We start from the raw sequence: 21,352 nt of genomic DNA on the forward strand, positions 1-21,352 counted from the left end.
CCAAGGATATGTCCAAAATTTAATTGCAAGTATGATGAGAAAGATGCAAGCAGTAATAAGAGCCAGAGGGGGAATACTCGTTACTGGTCATGCACTTTTTTAGTTAAAACGACTTGTTTAGGCAATTTAAAATATCATTTAAGTTTAGAGTAAAATAACCTTATTTACTTAATATTAAACATTTATTTTTTTCGCAATTTTCTCCGCATAAAAACTTAAAATTGTTCATTAAACATCGTTAAAATAAACTCTATTTTACAATAAACGACTTGATTGACCAGAATTTATTTTGAAAAAACAAAAATTAGAAAATTTTAAAATATTCGATATTTTTGTCCATGGGTGTATATTAATATGATCCGAAATTGTATATAGAGAAAAATGTATAGAGAAAAAGAAGAAGAAGACAAACAATTTGTAAAATTATGTTATAGTTTTATTCTAGATATACGGTTTTAATTTTATAGTGTTGGTGAAGTGCTAAAATAGGGACTTTGTCAATTTTAGATTTATGTTTGAACTAAGACTTTCTAAATTATGGAAATCAATAGATTTAAGAATAGTTTGTAAATAATAGGTTGCATTGAAATATGATATCTACCTGTCGTTTTCAGGGATTCATTTCTGTTATCTCAAAAGCGGTCATTAACGGCGAAGGAGAAAGTAGAGAGTTATTGTCTTGTATGATTTGTACACAATTACGGGAATTTGAAATTAGTTGAGTTTTAAGACTTTGGAGAGTTTTGAAAGTTGGTTGAATGCAAAGAAAGAATGTTTTGATTGGTTACAAGAAATTATGGAAGGGATATACAGACGGGAATGAGATTGAAAAAGCAAGGAGGATCATCGGATGCGGGACTTGAAGCGATTGAAGACAAAATCGAAAGGAGTGTGCCGATAGTTTGTTTTTTTAAACCGGTAAAAGAAAATTTACTGTGGCGGAAAGTAGTGCAAAGAAAGTGTTGAAAGCTGTAGTTGAAGTATTTGTAAGTAAAATAATTTACTATTCTTGGAGCGAAGCATAACTAAGGAGAATTTTGGACCTCCAATAGGAGCAATAAACATTGTTAAGAGTTTGTCGACAGGTTTGTTTTTATAAGTAGAACCCGGGAAGGAGTTGTTGGATAGGGAACTAATTAAAGTAAATTCTTTTAGAAAAATACACATGCAAATAATGGAAACGAGATATTGATTGAACTATATTTAATTTGAATTTGTTTTGTGGTTTATTGTATATGCAACAGAGAAATTTAGGGAAACATGTATTTATAAGATACTCGTATTTATTTACTGTATGAAAATCTACAAAAGTATTTGAGTAAATTTTTATACCTAGCATAGTCCAACATCTTTATTTTAAATGTAACACCCTGTATATTTTTATGTTTTTAGAAGCTACTTGATAACCTCACCTCAAAGAAGAATATTGTCTAGGGTCTGTTATGAATAATACAAGGTAAAATTTTGAAATTATGTAGGTGTAATTTTCGTTAAGATATTACCTAAATACCTACATAAAATTATGAAATTCGCCGATATGGCTCTTGAAGAAGAAGTTGTATTCATTTTAGTTGTTTTGTGTAGCTGCTTATTTCGGGAGATATTTATTTTGCTTATATAGTCAACAATGTCTACTTGGATTAGTTTGTTATATGTGGTCATTGCTTTGCATCTCTTATATTATATAGCCTCCCTTAGCAGGGGATACAGTGCCCTTCTATTTTCCATGACTTTTTTGTGTAGTCTTCATCAACCTATATACCTCGTAACCTCGTCGATATATCATCATCATCATCTTGGTGCTACAGCCCTTAGAGGGCCTCGACCTTCTCAAGCTTTCTACGCCATTCTATTCTGTCCCTCGCTTGCATTTTCCAGTTGCCGACTCCGATTTTCTCGGCATCTTGTATTACCCCGTCCATCCACCTCAGCTTTGGTCTACCCTGTCTTCTCATTCCCACAGGTTGCGCTGTTAGAATCTTTTTTATCATGTTTGACTCAGGGGCCCGGGCTACGTGTCCTACCCACTGCAGGCTGTTTCGCTTAATTATAGTGGTAATATCTTTACCACCAAACGTATGCTTGTAGATATTCTGCAGTTCAAAGTTATATCTATGCCTCCATATTCCGTTCTCACAGACCGCTCCGAATATCTTGCGTAGTACCTTTCTTTCAAAAATGGATAGAGCAGATTCATCTGTTTTCGTTAGCGTCCATACCTCTGATCCATATGTGAGAACGGGGACTATCAGTGTTCTATACAGCGTTATACGAGTTTTTTGAGACAGACGTTTGTTAGCTAAGTACTTTGATAGACCATGATAACACCTGTTTGCAATTATTATTCGCCTTTTTATTTCCTCAGATGTGTTATTATTGGGGTTAACTGATGTCCCTAGATATATAAACTCTTTGACTGCTTCGAAGTTTTGGTCATTGATGAGTAAATTTGTGTCAACATTTCCAGCTCTTGTGTTTGTGTTAGTCGCCATGAATTTGGTTTTATTTTGATTTATCTGTAACCCCATTCGTTCTGCTGCTGCTACTAGCTCGGTTAGGATTTCCGCAGTTCTCGCCCTAGTTCTTGTTATAATGTCCACGTCGTCTGCATATGCTAGAATTTGGACTGATCTATTAAATATTGTTCCCCTGCTATCTAAATTAGCGTCTCGTACAACTTTTTCTAAGGCGACATTAAAAGCTGACACGCCAGCGCATCTCCCTGCCTTAACTCCCTATGTATTTGAAATGGGGTTGACGAGTCGTTTTGAATTTTCACTGCTGATAGCATCTTCGCCATTGTCCTCCCTCATTGTCTTCTTCGTCGATATATATTTCTAGGTTTTTTTCCTAATGTTCTATTATTTTTCTTGCTCTTGTCTTGCTTGTCTCGCTATTGCCATTGTCTTCAATGCCATTTTTTGGTATTAATTATCCATTTGTTAATGGAACATTTCTTCAAAACTATCAACTCAAATAAATGTTGATTCCATTGCTAAAGCTGCAATAACCTCTGCAGCTGAAATTTTACCAGATGAGAGAATTTGTGTTCCTGACGCTTTTCTCATCTCTAAAAGAAATCAAACAGATCGTTGGAATACTTTCTGGCAAACTATTTGCGACCACTCAACAACACAATACGTGTATATACAACCACACATCTCTAATTATAGATGGTTTAAGAATTTCAATACCGCCCGTAAATATACAACAACTTTAATAAGATTGAGATTTGGCCACGCTTGTTATCTTGCTCGTCTTGCACAAATCAAAATACACAATTCAGACTTATGCGAAACTTGTCTTGTGAAAGAACAAGGAGATCTTAACCACGTCTTTTTTAAGTGTTCCAAATATCTTCGGCATGGAGGAACTCTTTTAAACATCTTGCAATATATTACTAATAATAAAAAAGTCTATGATTGTCTGATTAAATTTATACATAGTGCAAATGTGTGTCTGTAGTCAATCTTAGCTAAGCTCGTTAACCTTTGTTTTAACCCAATTGTTATTTACCTTTCTTTCCGTGACCTATTGCTAATAATGTCTTGAACAAATGTCCTGATGAGTCCCTGGACGAGAAGTGAGTATTCCTGTTTTTGCTGATATTTGTTTTTTCTTGCTATCATTTTCTCTTTTTGTTTGATTCAGTTATAGGGATGTTATGAGTTTTTTTTGACTCGAATAGATACATTTTTTGTACTAGCAATTATTAGTATAGATATACACTTTTTTTTCTTTAGTATTAATTATATTAGTTTTCAACGTTTTCAACGTCCAACTTTATTTCTGGGTTGTCATTTTCGTTTTGAGTGGGATTAGTAATAATTGTTGTTTCTTGACAAGACCAACTAGATCTATTGATGTTTTATCAGCTTCATTGGGCTGCTGTTTGAATTCATCAGTGGTCACAAAAAATAAAGAAATTTGTGGTAATTTTTGTTTTTAATTACTATTGAAATGGGAATAAGCCACAATTAAAGGTTAAAATACGTTTATTGACGTTTCAATTTCCACTTCGGAACTCGTTCTCAAAATACAAACATTAGTAAATTAAACAAATTTTGTTTTTTGTTACTTAGTGAAAAATTCTTCTGATAATTTAATTTTATCTTACTCATCTATATTGACAATTCAGACATACATTATACATTTTAAAGTAGACGACTTTAAAATGATATTGCCAATATTGTTGAGTTGCGTTCCTGGGACGACTTTACTTATAAGATAGTTCATTCGATTACATGAAATCAACTTTAACTTGAGAATATCCGTCAGAAAAGATCATAACATGTAATTCGTCTTTAAAAGGAAAATACCAGTATTGGTAAGTCAGTAACATATAGAGAATACATCATTTATATTTTTTAAATAACAAACATATAAAATCGGAATTTGGTATTTATTGAAGGTAAACTAAATGCAAGATCAAATACTTACCATGTCGGGATAGTATTATGAGGTTTTTTTTCCTGGTTTTTTCCTCATAATTTACTATGGAATCACTAACAGGAGAATTTTACTGTCATCATGGCATGTATTTATCTTTTTAAAGACGAATTACACGTTATGATCTTTTCTGACGGATATTCTCAAGTTAAAGTTGATTTCATGTAATCGAATGAACTATCTTATAAGTAAAGTCGTCCCAGGAACGCAACTCAACAATATTGGCAATATCATTTTAAAGTCGTCTACTTTGAAATGTATAATGTATGTCCGAATTGTCAATATAGATGAGTAAGATAAAATTAAATTATTAGAAGAATTTTTCACTAAGTAACTAAAAACAAAATTTGTTTAATTTACTAATGTTTGTATTTTGAGAACGATTTCCGAAGTGGAAATTGAAACGTCAATAAACGTATTTTAACCTTTAATTGTGGCGTATTCCCATTTAAATAGTAATTAATTTAAAATGCCACAAGAAAATAGCTTCAGAACAATAATTTTTGTTTTTGATCAGATTCTTGAGCACGTAGCTTTCGCTTTTCTGAACCACCTTTATACTCCCTCTTAGCAGTCATTTTGTCTCCTGTAGATATATGACAATAAGAGCGTTATTATAAGTGTAAGTGTTATAATTTCCTTATCTTACCGTTTATCTGTTAAGAAATTGTCCATTGATTACAAAAGAAAAGTTGTCAATAATTGATAAATAAGTGGGTACCAAATTGATGCAACTATAATCGTAAAGCAACACAAATAACAAAAAATGCAAACAACCAAACAATGTAAGGATATAAGAAACTACTGCCATATATAGCATTTCTAGATCTAGAGATATTGTTCTAAAATTCGCAAAATTGCAATTCTCAAAACTTTCAATAATCACGTACAAAGCATTATAGTTTATAGTCGTTATCATAAAAGGTCGAAAGACCAGAAAGAATTAAGTTTATGTTTATAGAAGGAGCACATAGGAGATGATCTTCTTCTTTACGTGCCATCTCCTCGACGGAGGTTGGCAATCATCATGGCTATTCTGATCTTAGATGCTGCCGCTCTGAATAGTTCGATTGATGAACATCCGTACCATTTTCTCAAGTTACGCAACCATCCTTCCTGCAAATCTCTTGCCCTGGATTTTCCCTTGTATAATTAATTGAAGTATATTGTATCTTTTATTACGCAGAACATGCCCCAGGTATTGCAGCTTTCGTGTCTTGATGGTTTCCAATATTTCCATTCTTTTGTTGACTCTTCTCATGACTTCGTTGTTTGTTACATGCTCCTGACCTCCTACGGTTACGAGAACAGGGCGCTTTTTGGTAAATCGAGGGAAGTTTTTGAAGATTTCCAGGCACTGCTTAAAAAACGTTGCGTATGCATGCGTAAAATAATATAACAATAAAACATTTTACAATATTAGACGAAAAGATGGGGCCCCTGATATATTGGAGCCTCTCGGCAAGCTTCATTTTGCGGGGGCCTCTGTTATACTTTTTCCAATGTCAATTTGCCAAGCGTCGGCTTTTGAGATTCTTTGATTCTTTCATATTTCAAGAAAAATCATATAATTTTTACATAATTATATTCAGGAAAATTTCTCAATTTTTGGGCAGAAATTGTTTAAACAATTTTTTAAACAAATTCAAAATATCACCTTTTGTGCTCCAAAAAATATTTTTTAGTTTTTTGGGTGACTCTAAATAAGATCTATGTCATTTTTCTCAAAAGTTTATAGTTTTGGAGATATAAGCGATTTAAAATCTGAAAAATGCGATACCTAATATGCATTTTCGAGGCTTGAAAAAGATGTAAATGAGTATTTTTGAGATTCAAGAGTATCTAAACTAAAGTCTCAACATTGATTTTGGTGAGAAATCGGAGCAATATTTTCCGTAGCAGAAAAAGGTGATCTTTTGAATTTGAATTGTTTCCGGCAAAAATGTCCCGCACCCTTCAACCTTCGATTTGTTTAAATGGGGCATTTTTGAATAGGACTCTTCAAAGGACAGAATCAGTTTTTTTTTTCAAATGGGAGCGGGCTCACAACATCGATAAATAACAAATTAATTCTTTCAAATTAAAGCTTGTTAATTTTAGTGATTTATAAGAATATTGGACTTATTATTTAGTTTTTACATAAACCATAATATTTTTTTACAATTATCTGTAAATAATGGCTCATTCTGTCAGAAAATTTTAAAAGATTGTCTATCCAGCAATTAAGATAGTCAACTGAAATTTAATTTTTAAACACGGCCTACTGTTAATGCACAAACAGGGTGAATCTTCAATATTTTGCTTCGAGTTAGAGATATCTGAAAAAGTTATTTGGAAAAGATGTTCCAAATATTATTAAAACCCCACATAACAAAGTTTTATGTCAAAATTCGCACTTTTACTTTTTTCATTAATTGAAGAGCTTATTTCCAAAGTGTCTTAAATCCAAAATTTCGATTTTTTAAATTTTCTTTTTTTAAACTTTATAGATTTCTTCAAGTCTAGAATAAAGTTATATGTACCAAAACAACTTCTTATTTACCATTTAAAAGTGCATATGAAAATTGTAAAATTGTATAATTTGTATGTTAAATTTGTATGAAAATCTGTAATTTCATGGATTTCATTATATGGATTTAAGACACTTTGGAAATAAGCTCTTCAATTGTAGTCGGGATACTAAAACGGACAGTTGGCTGTCCCGAGATGCATCTTTAGACAGCCAATTGTAGATTTAGGATCGAGATTACACAAATAATACTGAAAAACTAAAATTGTGAATTTTGTCATGAAATTTGGTATGTGCGGTTACAATAAGTGGAACAACTTTTCCAAATAAGTTTTTCCGATTTCTCTAACGCGAAGCAAAATATCGAAAATTTACCCTGTTTGTGGATTCGCAGTAAGCCGCGTTTATATTTAAATTTCAGATGACTATCTTAAAAAAATGTGCACTATCAACATGTATGACTGTGCAAAATGTCAAATCTGTATGTATTTTAGTAGCTGATATATAGAGGTGTCTTCATCTTAAATGCGACACACTGAATAATAATGAATACTAGTGTTCAAGATGCATCGCGATAGCTGTAAAGAAATTAATTAGAAGGACTGAAAAGAATCGTCAGAGTCTTCTGAAGTCGAATCGTTCCCAGGTTGGATAACTATTGGTGCTATTGCCGGTAAAACAGGATATTTGTTTTCTATTTTTACAACATGAGCTTCGCAATTTTTCCACACATCGCTAATAATGCCACTAATTATTTCTCGAATATTCTCAATGGCCACTGCGCTTAATGTTGGTGACTGATTATATTTTCGCAATCTTTTTTTACGGTACCCCAAACCATTTCAATTGGATTAAAAATGCAATAGAATGAGGGTAATCGCAAAAGAGTATGGCCGTGCCTGCTGCAAATGGTGTCAATAACATATTCGTTTTTAAAATTCCGACTTTTGATCATTCTAATTAATTCTTTCTTTACTGGAATCTTTTTAGGAACAGTGATGTTTTTAAGTTGCATAAATTTTAAAATTTCGTCCTTTTTCGTGTTATTATTAGGTATTTTATTTAATATGCGGGAATGATACGACGCATTATCCCTAACAATCACTGAATTCGGCGGAATATTGGGCAAGAGTTGTTCAACAAACCACTTTTCAAATAAATCGGCTGTCATATCTTCGTGATAATCGACAGAAGACTTTGTTATATTTTTGGCCGACAATAGCAATGCATTAGATACAATTAGAACAATTGCATTATCAGCCATCCCAATATTTTCTTTTTTCAAACACTCATACATATTTAAAACTATTCTTTGGGATTGTACGTGCAAATCTTTATTTTTTAATTCGGAGCTGTCATTAATATAATTGTCATTATTTATTGATAACACAGAAGTTGATGCATCTTAAAAAATGCCATCCTAGAAAAATATAATATTACTTACCTTATAATAAGCCTCCGCCTCTGCAAAAGGAAATATTTTAGGGTGTCACATAGCGAGACAAACACGTGTTCATTACGATTTATAGCTTTGCGCTTCGCTGTTGCCATAATGCATGAGTTTAAAATTAGTGAATATAACTTTAATACCATATTAATATATCTGCAATTTTTCATGTTTCCAGGTAAGGTATAAAATCAATGAAATTTGGAAAAAAATAATACAATTCTTGAAACCGTTTTTGAGAACTTGGATTCTTAAAAGTTGTCTGATTTCTTAAAAGTCGATCATTATATCTATAAAAGTATTACCGCTAAATTCACCAACATGGCAACGTCGATATGGACGGAACGTTTAAATTCTCTCCAGACTACAATGTTGCCGATATTCGAAAATTACTTAGAGTATAAGTAATATATATATAAAGTTCACGGTTGCTTTAATTCATTAGTGAAGAGTCCATGGAAATATTAGTACCTAGTTAATTAATTTATAGATATATTTTTGAGAATATGTTCAGATTATTTTTTAAGAGTGTCGTTCGTTGACTAGCAATTAAATAATAACGAATAGATAATAGAGAATATTTTTTAAATATAACCTTAGGAATTTTAGGAAATATGTCTGACAACCTTGATTTGAAAGGCGGTCTCTTTGATACCAGAATGAGGCATGTTTATGTTGGAAAATTATTAGTGGATGTACAATACGCCTCTGGTAGAACACACACCACACAACTTGTAGGTTATATTTTTTCGCACATTTATTTTTAAATAATCTTTTTTGAAAACGATTTCCGGAGTGGAAATCGAATTGTCAAACTTCAGACGGTTAAAAATGTAATTTTCGTTACAATCAATTGTGGCTTAATCCCAAAATAGCAAACAGTTATTTAAAAATCAATTTTGAATAGACATTAAAGGTCTTTATTGCCTTTTATATCTTCCATGTTTATGGAAATGGTCTAGACTTAGTTACATTATGTGTCATCACTTAAAATAACTGACATAAACATCAGCAAATATTTTCTCTGTAAAGTAATTACTTTGGCGTCAGTCAATATTGTCAGACGAAATAGCTAGGATGTAAAATAATACGTAGATAAATAATTTGTAGCAAATATGAGCTGCTAAACGGTACAATTGAATATTGATATTTGTAGTAATAAATAATGAGCATTTTGTTCACAGATTGTTGATTAGTGGAAATGATTAGTACAAACAGAACAAGTGGTGGCTGGTAATATATGAGTTTGGGGAGCACCAGAAATAATCCTTTAATTTTTAATTATCTCCTTTCTTTTACCTTTTTAGGTGTTGGATTTTGAATAAAGTTACATCATTTTTCATTTACTTAATTTCTGTTTTTTGACATTACTGCCATTTATTTCTTACAATGTTATTTGCTTATTTTTTGCCGCTTCTACAAACTGTTTTATCCATTTTTTCTTGGTCTACATTTTTGTAGCTATGTAAGTTGTTAAAAAAATATCTTTTAAGGAAACATATTTTGACAAAATTACATTTCACAAAAAAAGAGTAATTTCCTATTTACCAACGTCTGCCATTTATTGTAGTATTGAATATATTAAGTAAAACATATTACAAGTGTTTGAGAAAGTATGCAGTATTTATTTTTTTATTTTTATATACTTTTTACTTACTCTTACTATACTATAATATGCTCTGATTTAATGGTATATTCTAACGACTTTGCTTTAAAATATATTGTTTCCGGATTGCGTCGTGACGTCCTGAAGTCCTTTCTTATATGCCTCGGATGGCGTCGTGACGCACCGCGACCAATTCTTCTGCCTGTTACGAATTCATCAATATTTCAAAAGGTGAGTCTATATTTTTTGTACAGACAACAGTATGAGCTAAAGCCAGTTAATTTCGTAATTTATTCACAGCTGCATTTGCTATTATTCGCTAATTTATTTACAGTCAAAATATTACATTTTTTCTCCATTATTATTTCCTAATTCATTTAATCAGCGACCTCTAAGTTTTATCAAAAACAACAAGGAATACAACATAATTAAATTTATAATATGTTTTTTTTTCTTCTTCTTCCTCTTTATAAGCAATTCTGCTTGTTCATTGGCGGCTTAATACCTCTATTGATGGTTGTCACTCCCTCGTTCTTCTACCGTTTGGTCATTTTTATCTCTATTATGAACACACGAGTCTCCCACATTCTGCCTATGTGTTTATTTCATTCTTTTTTTTTTTCTGTTTAGTCTCCACTCCTTTCAAGCGTGGACTGGCATTGTTAGCATTTATGCATAAAAACATTTTCCGCTGCAAAAAATGTTTGAACCTTTACTCAAAAATGATGTTTTATGAGGAAGCTCTAAAGAACTGCTGCTTGGTTTCTTCTCATTTGTTTAGGTAGGTATCTAATCATAACCCTGCTCTAATTTTACAAAGAACTATTTTCTATATATCTTATTTTACAAAGATTTTTATTTCTCTTATAATATTAATCAAATTTTGAATTATTTCCTTTCGTTGTGTGTGTGTGTTTTTTTTTTTAATTTTTTCATCTTTTTTTTTTCATCATCTTTACATCTAGGATACAATTTGACGCTCAGGGGTCGATCAGAGCATTTAGACGAGACAGGTGGACCTCGAATAGACTTAGCGCTTTACACAAAGGGAAAAAACATCGGTTATAAACTTAATCTAATATATAAAATATGCTTGTACAAAATTTGATAAATATTGTAGTCTTCTGATCTTCATAATTGGGTTAGGTTATATGGTTTGGTGATTTTGGTTATTGCTTCATTTAATAGTTTTACTTCATTAATTATTTTAGAACAGCCTAATATCATATGCTCCATTGTACCTTCTTCTCCGCATGGACAATTAGAAGAATAACTTAGTTTTATTTTACATTTATACTGAGGAGTAATTCGAGACTTATCAACCAAGAGAACAGGAGGATTCCGAAAAAAGTACGAAACTAATGACCATCTACAAAGCATAAAAACTCTAATAGAGAAAGTAATGAAATACAATAAATCTCTAGTGCTAATATTTGTCGATTTTCACTATAGGCGTTTAAAGAATGCAGGCTAGATCATGATATACAAAATTATGATATATAATATATACCTACAAGCAACAACCACTATCAAATTAGATACTAATAGTAACCACAATAAAATAGACCGGGGGGTTATGCAAGGAGACCCACTGTCACCTAAACTTTTCAATACTTTGCTGGAACATGCTTTTAAGAATTTTAATTGACTGACAATGGGAATAAAAATACATGAAGAATATCTAAGCAACTTACGTTTCGCCGATGATATTGTCATAATAGCTGAAGGTCTTAGGAATGGCCAGAGAGATGGTACAATAACTCGTTGTGGCTATAGAAAATGTAAGTTTAAATATAAATATCTCAAAAACAAAAATAATGACAAAGGTACCCAACCAGAACAAGAGTATTGGTGAGCAATAAGTAGAACTCGTAGATAAATATCAATACCTAGAACATGAAATTATGATTGGCAGGGATTATCAGACCCATGAACTAAAGAGAAGAATCGGTCTTGGGTGGGCAGCATATGGAAAACTGAGAGAAACTTTTAAAAGTGAGCTGCTTATATGCCTGAGAAGGAAAGTATTTGATCAATCCGTCCTCCCAGTGTTGACATACGGAACAGAAACACTTACTCTAACAAAAGCCTCGGCTACCAAATTAAGAGTCACACAGAAGAACCAACGTGACTGACGTCATCGAAAGGATAGCCAGACTAAAATGGAGATGGGTAGTACACATAGCTAGAAGAATGGAGACCAAAGGAAGACAAGAGAAGTGTCGGTCGAACACCTACATGATGGGCTAATGAAATGATTTAAGAAGAAAAAAAACGGGTGTGGCAGTCCAGTGGGACTGCCGGTGGAAGTTACACTTCTATACACGCATTCGCCGTTACAAATTTATTTAGGAGTCAATCTGCACAATAATTACATATGTAATGCTATAGGTAAGACATAGCAGAAAGAGAAACAGAATTAATAACAACTTACTAACAATGAAGGATTGAATCAATATTTTGATGAAAATGTATATTTTTATTTCATATATGTATGAAAGGAGTTGAATGCAAAATTTTTGTACACGTACTCTGCAGTTAAATTCATTGTTTATTTTGTTATTAATATAAAAATACAATACAAATTAAACTGCAATATTCATAAGTATTTAAAAATGACAATAATATACATAAAAAAATACACTACAATACAGTGCAACATAATTCCATATAATAATACAATACAAATTAAAATGCAATATCCATAAGTATTTCAAAATGACAATAATGTAATAATATTAATAAAAAAGTCCTCACCGACTGGGAATCGAACCCCGGTCTCCCGCGTGACATGCGGGGATACTGACTACTAGGTATACTACCGAGGACATAACACAAATGTATTTCAAAATTGACAGTTCTGGATCATAAAGTGATTTATTGAGATTATTATTTTGAAATACAAAAGACTAATATAATTATGAATTTAATAAATAATACAAAACATATCACATAAATAATAATATTAATAAATATTTTATTATATGTATAATATTATATGTATATATATCTTTATATAATATATATAATATTAAATTATATATACAAAAGGAACATTTTTATATTCGAGAGAGGAAGAGAGAGAAAATATATCTTCTGTCTCTCTCTTACTCATTATCTTACATATGTAATGATTTCACAGATTCACTCCCATACAAATTTCCAACGTGGAGCGCGCTTTATAGAAGTATAACTTCAAAAATAAAAACTAGACGAGAGTGGCGCATGATACACGGGCTTGAAAAAACGAGGAAGAGGCCTATAGAGTTTTGAGGCTGGCCGGCGACACGAACAGACAATATCGCTCCAAATTGAACGACGAATATCCTTTGTGTTCGTCCCAAAAACCGACAGGTCGTGGTTCTTGACGAGCGACGAACGAACAGCTCACAAGCGGTTGTTTTGCTGTAAAAATTATACGAATATAACGTTTGTAAATGTATAACAGTTCGGATCGCATATTTAGAGTGAAAATTCTTAGACTTATTGTTTGAAGTCTGTTAGGCTAGGTAATAGTTTGTTTTGTTTATAGAAATCTGCACCGCTTTTTCCTGTTTGATTTTCTTAGGTAACAAAGAATAAGTAGCGGTATTTTTGGATTTCACTATTCATCGTATTCCTCGTATTGTTCTGAGATCTATATTATACTCTATTATCTTATTTTTATTTTATTTTTCATATTCTTAGTTACGTTTCGATGTTTTTTTTTCATTTTCTGTTTCTTTTTCCGTTGTCTTCAGTTTTTTATTCTTTTGTCTATTTTAGTCTGTAAGCTATTTTCTGTTTACATAATTCTTCGTCTCATGTATTCGTGTTCCGTACTCATCTATCATTTTATTATATATAAATGAAAAACTCATTTCTGTTGCGCTTATATCACATTCACCTAATGCCACGCTCTGCAACATTACGTGCTCAGAAGTATTTTAAGAAACTGCATTTTAGAAACATTTTATCGACTCCGTTTTCCTGTTACGTGGTCGATACGGTCTTTTACAAACACATTTCTTTTATACTGCGCTATTCTTCACATGCACAGCCCCATACAGCATTGTATGTACATTATATACAAAACATATACAGCGTGTATCATAATTGTATCTACGTAAAGATTATTTATGGTCGTTTTAAAAAGGGTCTCTTATTAGTCGATTCGTGGTTATTAAATTTAAAAATTTACTTCGGAGATACAATAATAGACCATTTGTAATAAATTGTAAAAGATAATATGCAGTATTGTCCATCCTTCTTTGTGTTGTGATTTGCTTCCTTTCTACAACACAAGTAGCAAACCAGACGTTGGAACTGGTTAAGTATATAGAGTTGAATTAAATAATCCTTCGTTGAAACAATTTTTAAAGTCGAAATGGTAATAATAATGCTTGATGAATTTAACGGCACTTTATTTTACGTAGCAATGTTACAAAACATATTTTACAAACGTATTTAACCAACTAAAAGAGATAACCAGACATATGAGCTTCCACGTCGCGCGTCGCACATAATTAGCCTGGGCAGCGTTTGGTAAATTAAACTAAGTATTTAAATCGGATCTACCCATATGCTTGAAAAGGAAAATCTTTGACTAAAGTGTGTTACCTGTACTCATGGAGCGGAAACATTAACACTCACAAAAAAGGTAGTGAATAAGATTCGCGTGACTCAGCTGGCTATTGAGCGCCAGATGTTGGGTGTCTCTCTGAGAGACCGAATCCCAAACGAAGAAATACGTCATAGAACAAAAACAACAGATGCCATGGAAAAAATCGCGTCGCTAAAATGGAATTGGACAGGACACGTCGCCAGATTATCAGACAACCGATGGACAAAACGTATTGTCGAGTGGAGACCAAGATAAGAAGAAATACGGAGCAGAGGACGCCCACCAACTCGATGGACTGATGACATGAGGCGTGTTAGAAATAACTGGATGCAAACCACACAAGACAGAGACATATGGAAAGAGCTGAGGGAGACCTATGTACAGCAGTGGATGCATACATGTTGATGATGATGATGATGATGCTTTAACTAAAACTAAAACTTGAGAGGTCTATACCTACTGTCAGATACCTGGACCAAGAACGGAGTCTTTGAATGCCGCTTCAATCCAACATTTTATAGGAAATAGGGACCCGCCAAATTTCAACCGTCTTTATCGAAATTTAAACGTTCCAACGGTGGGTTTTAAGAAGCCACTTTTTCTATACATTTACGAAGAAACTGCATTAAATAAAACAATAAAACATAATGACGGTATTAGATTTTTGTTTCGATACAGGGCAGCCGCTTATACGTATTTCGACCTCTTTAGGTCTCCTCAGAACGGTATAGTCACTGCTCTGAACCAAAACAAAAATCTTTCCCGTCCTAGCTAGACAATAGTTATTAAAATAAATATATACGGACGTAACTACGCAATCTAAAAACAAAAAGAGAAATCAAACGATTTCTACCTGGCGAAACCGAATTCAAATTTATCAAGCTATTTGCTTTGCAAGTTTTAGAAAGCACAGTGGTAAAAATTTGAATTCGGTTTCGCCAGGTAAAAATCATTTGATTTCTCTTTTTGTTTTTAGATGGCGTAGTTACGTCCGTATATAGTTATTTTGATAACTATTGTCTAGGACGGGAAAGATTTTATTTTGGTTCAGAGTAGTGGCTATACCGGTCTAAGGAGATCTAAAGAGGTCGAAATACGTATAAGCGGCTGTCGCTGCCCTGTATCAAAACAAAAATCTAATACCGTCATTATGTTTTATTACTTTACTTCGGTTGGAGTACCAGAAACTAAATTCACTACGAATTTTGACCATGATGAACGGCATGTGGAATGCAATTTTAGATTCCCTTGCCGAGTAATTTATCAAGCTGTTTGCTTCGCAAGTTTTAGGAAGCACGATGGTAAAAATTGAATTCGGTTTCGCCAGGTAGAAATCGTTTGATTTCTCTTTTTGTTTTTAGATGGCGTAGTTACGTCCGTATATAATTATTTTGATAACTGTTATCTGGGACGGGAAAGATTTTTGTTTTGGTTCAGAGTAGTGGCTATACCGCTCTGAGGAGACCTAAAGAGGTCGAAATACGTATAAGCGGCTGTCGCTGCCCTTTATCAAAACAAAAATCTAATACCGTCATTATGTTTTATTACTTTACTTCGGTTGGAGTACCAGAAACTGAATTCACTACGAATTTTGACCATGATGAACGGCATGTGGAATGCAATTTTAGATTCCCTTACCGAGTAATTTATCAAGCTGTTTGCTTCGCAAGTTTTAGGAAGCGCGATGGTAAAAATTGAATTCGGTTTCGCCAGGTAGAAATCGTTTGATTTCTCTTTTTGTTTTTAGATGGCGTAGTTACGTCCGTATATAATTATTTTGATAACTGTTGTCTAGGACGGGAAAGATTTTTGTTTTGGTTCAGAGTAGTGGCTATACCGCTCTGAGGAGACCTAAAGAGGTCGAAATACGTATAAGCGGCTTGTCGCTTGCCCTGTATCGAAACAAAAATCTAATACCGTCATTATGTTTTATTACTTTACTCCGTTTGGAGTACCAGAAACTGAATTCACTACGAATTTTGACCATGATGAACGGCATGTGGAATGCAATTTTAGATTCCCTTGCCGAGTAATTTATCAAGCTGTTTGCTTTGCAAGTTTTAGAAAGCACAGTGGTAAAAATTTAAATTCGGTTTCGCCAGGTAGAAATCGTTTGATTTCTCTTTTTGTTAAAACAATAAAACTAAAATGTTTATTGCCCTTTTAAGAGTTCCGAAAGAAAATAAACAATATTGACCTAATTCATGGTAGACAAAAAACTTGTTTTTTGTAATGAATTAGCGAAGCGGTTAGTACCTAGGAAAAACATTAATGGCCAGTTGTGGCCGTAAAAATGATAACTTTTACATTACTTTCATATCAAGAACAGAAGAGAAACAACCTGTTTTAGCAGGCGTCTCAACGGAAAACGGACGAGACAAAAAACTTGTTGTTTTTGAGCTGAGATATAACGAAAATAAATAGAATATATTTTCATGTTTTATTAATAATTGTAACAAAAATAATAAGGGGGTTGTTGATGATATGTTAAGATAGATTTTGTCTTAGGCTGCTAAGAAAGTGGCATGTAGAATGTGGTCGGTGATTGTGGTTTGATCCACCCAGCGTGTGAGAGATTTTCCTCGCGGTCCTTTGTCATTGATTTTTCTCTTGTCCCCTATTTATCTTCTTCGTGTGTTCATCCTTTAAGGGCATTGGCGATCATCACAGCCCATTTTACTCTGTCTGCAACAGTTCTAAAGGGTTCTATTGTTGTTTTTCCATTCCACTGCTTTAAATTTTTCAACTAGGACGTGTGTCGTCTCCTTGGTTCTCTTTTTCCTTCCGCTTTCCCTTGTATAACCGTATGCCGTATGCATACGGCTACCTTCGACTTGGAGACCTCTGATAAAGAAAATACCATCTGCTCTACCCGTCAATCAAAATCCTATTGTCAGAAATGTTCGCGCCAAACTCCGACGATGTCACCATCGACGGTATAAATGACCCGTCCTCTATTCCCAACAGTAATGCATTGATTAGTGACCAGTGTAGTAGTGTCTGGGGGCTCGGGAGACTGAGACCTTGGAAGCCTTGAAGACGACATCCAAGAGGATTTTAAAAAACTCGGCGCAATGAAAATCGACGCGGTTCAACCCGGAAACCTGTTACTCCCTATATTGATAACGCGTTTGACTTCTATTGCTATATTTATATCACTTTTAAAAAGTTACTGGCGTACATTTCGCGAATTCATTTCGGCTTTTCACCCGTATTTTAGATTATAGGCAGGAAGAAACTTAGTCTCGTATTGTAATTGTACTGTATTCTATTTGTTTTATAACACAGTTACCTGTCGTCAGGTTATAATATGATGTAAATTAAAAGTAAGAAGAGAACTGTGTAGATACCGAATCTTGTGGCTGAAAAATCCGAGATAGTGACCTTTTTAAACACAATTAGAATTGAAAGCTGCTGTAAACAAACTTTGAGGGGAGGGTTCTGTAAAAAGAAGAAAGAACTTAAAGAAAGAAAACTGAAAAGCCTCCCAAATGAAAATAAAAATATAGTAGTTTAAAATTATCTTCCAAATCTAACATCGACCGAAACAACGGAATACAACCTTTGGACAATTACAAAAAAGATTTAACAGATACAAAACTAAAATAATTATTCTGATGTAGAACTAAATCGAGTAAATGTACTAGAGAAACACCCTATATACACAAAAAACTGCCTCATATATTTATTAGCATAACAAATCTGAAGTTTTGTTCAACAACCACTTCCAGTCTATCCATTTTTCTACTTTTATCCAAGCGATGACATCCATTATAACAAAGTTAGCAAACTCTGCGAAAAGAAAAAGCAAAATGGACGTTGAGATGACAGTTGATGAAATATTAAAGTGGCACAAATGAAAAATGTTTCCGATAGAAATTTATGAAAACATTTTTATTGGGTTATAATGGGAGCGAATAAAAAGATTGTAACTTTCGGATTGTTGGTTTTGGTCTTGAATCGTATTGACACAGTTTTGTTCTCAATCAAAATATGGTGTTGTCAAAAAAATGATATAAGTAGATACGTTGCTGAACAAAGAATATCACCTTGACATTTTGTAACTCAAAGTGCGATACTATTTAAACGAATGATTGAATTTAAATTATTTAAAGTACTTAATAGAAAACTCGATAAAACTTATAGTGTTCCTAATTAATACTTCCCAAATTATTTTACCACTACAACAAATGTACTTATGAAGAAAATCGTTAAGAACAGGCTGGTCTAATGCCTGGAAAAATATTAAAAGCAAAAATCCGGCTACCGACCACAACGCAGTAAAGCAGATAGCTTTGCTATCTTACAAATACCTGTATCAGCAATGTTTTAATATAATCCAAGAGTTATAGCTGCCATTTGTGTTTGACATTGAAAATTTAACATACCACGTTGCTAAAATTCGTATTCTTCCTTTTTTTATGTGTAGGCTTCTTAGGCTGGGACTAGAAATCTTGGAATTCTACCGAATTCCAAGATTTCAGACAGAAAATTATTAATGCATACATTTCAAGTAGCTCCACCGAGAACGTCACATATACAGTGCCATACTGGTGGAATGATGAGATCCAGAGCAAGAGAGCCGAATGTTTTAGGCTCAGGCGTACGGCACAAAGGTATAGGACTCCACAACACACTGAAAATTACAAGCGAGCTAAAAAAGAATTGGGTAGAGAAATTAAACGGGCAAAGCACTCTTGCTGGCATAATCTATGCACAGCACTAGAAGATGATGTATGGGGCGAAGCCTATAGAATTGCCACAAAAACATTAAGAACAGAGACCCCATACAGCCTTTGTGCAAAAAAACGGAAGGAAATAGCTAATACCCTATTTCCTGCTAAGCCCCCACAGCAGTTCACTCAAAATAATGTCAACGTTCGACCTGTTGATTTTTCGGCTGAAGAAATAGCAATAGCGACAAAAAGTATTAAATTAGGAAAAGCAGCTGGTCCTGATGGTGTGCCTCCTGAGGCGATAAAGATCATCATAGAGAAAAATCCTGAGATGGTTCGGAGGATCTTCAATGAACTCCTCCAGAAGCAAATGTTTCCCATAATGATTAAACAGGCAAGACTGACGTTAATACTTAAACCGGGCAGGGATCCCGAGATTGCCAACTCATACAGGCCGATCTGCCTTCTAGACAGTTTGGGGAAATTTTATGAAAATCTTATTAAAAATCGCCTAGAAGACGAATTACAGATAAATGGAAGTATATCTGACAAACAGTACGGATTCAGGAAATCTAGATCATCCATCGATGCGGTAAAAGAAATAGTTGACACTGTAAAAAGGACGAGGAAGAAATGGGCCGCCCTCGTGATGTTTTATGTGAGAAACGCTTTCAACTCAGCCAACTGGGGTCACATTATCACCTCACTGGAAAAAGCAAATGTGTCAGATTATTTGATCAATATAATTAAGGACTACCTCAATGATAGGTATGTCCAAGTGGCAAAACCGAGAGACCTGAAAACATCAGCAGGTGTACCGCAAGGATCCGTACTAGGACCAATGCTTTGGAACATTTTATATAATGAAATCCTAGAAATCGACTATGGAGCAGAGACCAAAGCTATTGCGTACGCAGACGATTTAGCTCTACTCATTCAGTGTAACAATAACTTGGAGTTAGAAATGTTAGTCAACAGAAGCTGTAGAAAAGTCAAAAGATGGATGGTGAAACAAGATCTAGAGTTAGCAACAGAAAAAACAGAAATTCTGATCTTGAAAGGCCCTAGAGCCCGCCCAAACCTGGCTTTTGTAGTAGGTAGTACAAGTATAGAGCCTACGTACTGTGCTAAATATCTGGGCATCCAACTAGACACAGGTCTAAGATTTACAAAGCACCTGATGAAAGTAGTCCAAAGAGCAGAAGAGAGAACCGCGGCATTAATAAAAATTATGCCAAATATCGGCGGTCCAAGTGCCCTCAAAAGAAGAATGTACCTTCAGATTGTGCATTCTACCCTCTTATACGGCGCTCCCGTATGGTATGAAGCCTTGAGAATGGCTAAGTATAAAGAACTGCTTGCAAATGCACAAAGGAAGCCTCTACTAAAGGTAGCAAGCGCATACCGTACTACTTCTACGATTGCCCTACAGGTCATAACAGGTACGCTCCCCATTCACCTCTTAGCTAAAGAAAGAGACACTTTATATAACAGAGAAAACGGTCATTTACCGGAAATAAAATCCGAAGTAAGATCACATATGCTCCAAATATGGCAAAATGAATGGGAGGCACAAACGGAGAAGGCACGATGGACCAAAATGTTAATCCCTGATGTGGTAACTTGGTCTAAATGTAGGTTCAGAAGGTTAAATTATTTTTTTACACAATTTCTCACCGGCCATGGCTCCTTTAGGTCGTACACGTATAGAATAAAGAAGACAACAAATGATTTGTGCATAGATTGTGGTGTCATAGACGACGCAGAACACTGCATTTTTGCTTGCACTACCTTCCAAAGAGAACGGAATAATCTAATATCAAGGCTAGGAGCGATAACGCCCAACAATCTGATACAGAAAGCGACGCAAAATAAAGAATCCTACGATCTTACTGTCGACATAATTACGCAAATTATAAAGAAAAAGGAGACGCTAGAAAGAGCGAGACAGGAACAGGGTGGTTGAGGTAACAAATTGCATAATACGCTGTCATGAGTTCTTTACAGCTCGGCTGCACGACGGAATAGACGACACCTTTACAGCCAGATCTGTAATTATATT

General features: G+C 33.8%; 1 protein-coding gene across 1 annotated transcript in view; it reads right to left on the reverse strand.

The window, feature by feature from the left end:
- Positions 1-21,352, reverse strand: part of LOC140443091 (cGMP-specific 3',5'-cyclic phosphodiesterase-like) — a 238,096-nt gene that overhangs the window by 42,501 nt on the left and 174,243 nt on the right. The gene's annotated exons all lie outside the window — the stretch shown is intronic.

This window comes from Diabrotica undecimpunctata, chromosome 6 (assembly GCF_040954645.1).
Source record: "Diabrotica undecimpunctata isolate CICGRU chromosome 6, icDiaUnde3, whole genome shotgun sequence".
In the NCBI taxonomy this organism is placed as follows: domain Eukaryota; kingdom Metazoa; phylum Arthropoda; class Insecta; order Coleoptera; family Chrysomelidae; genus Diabrotica; species Diabrotica undecimpunctata.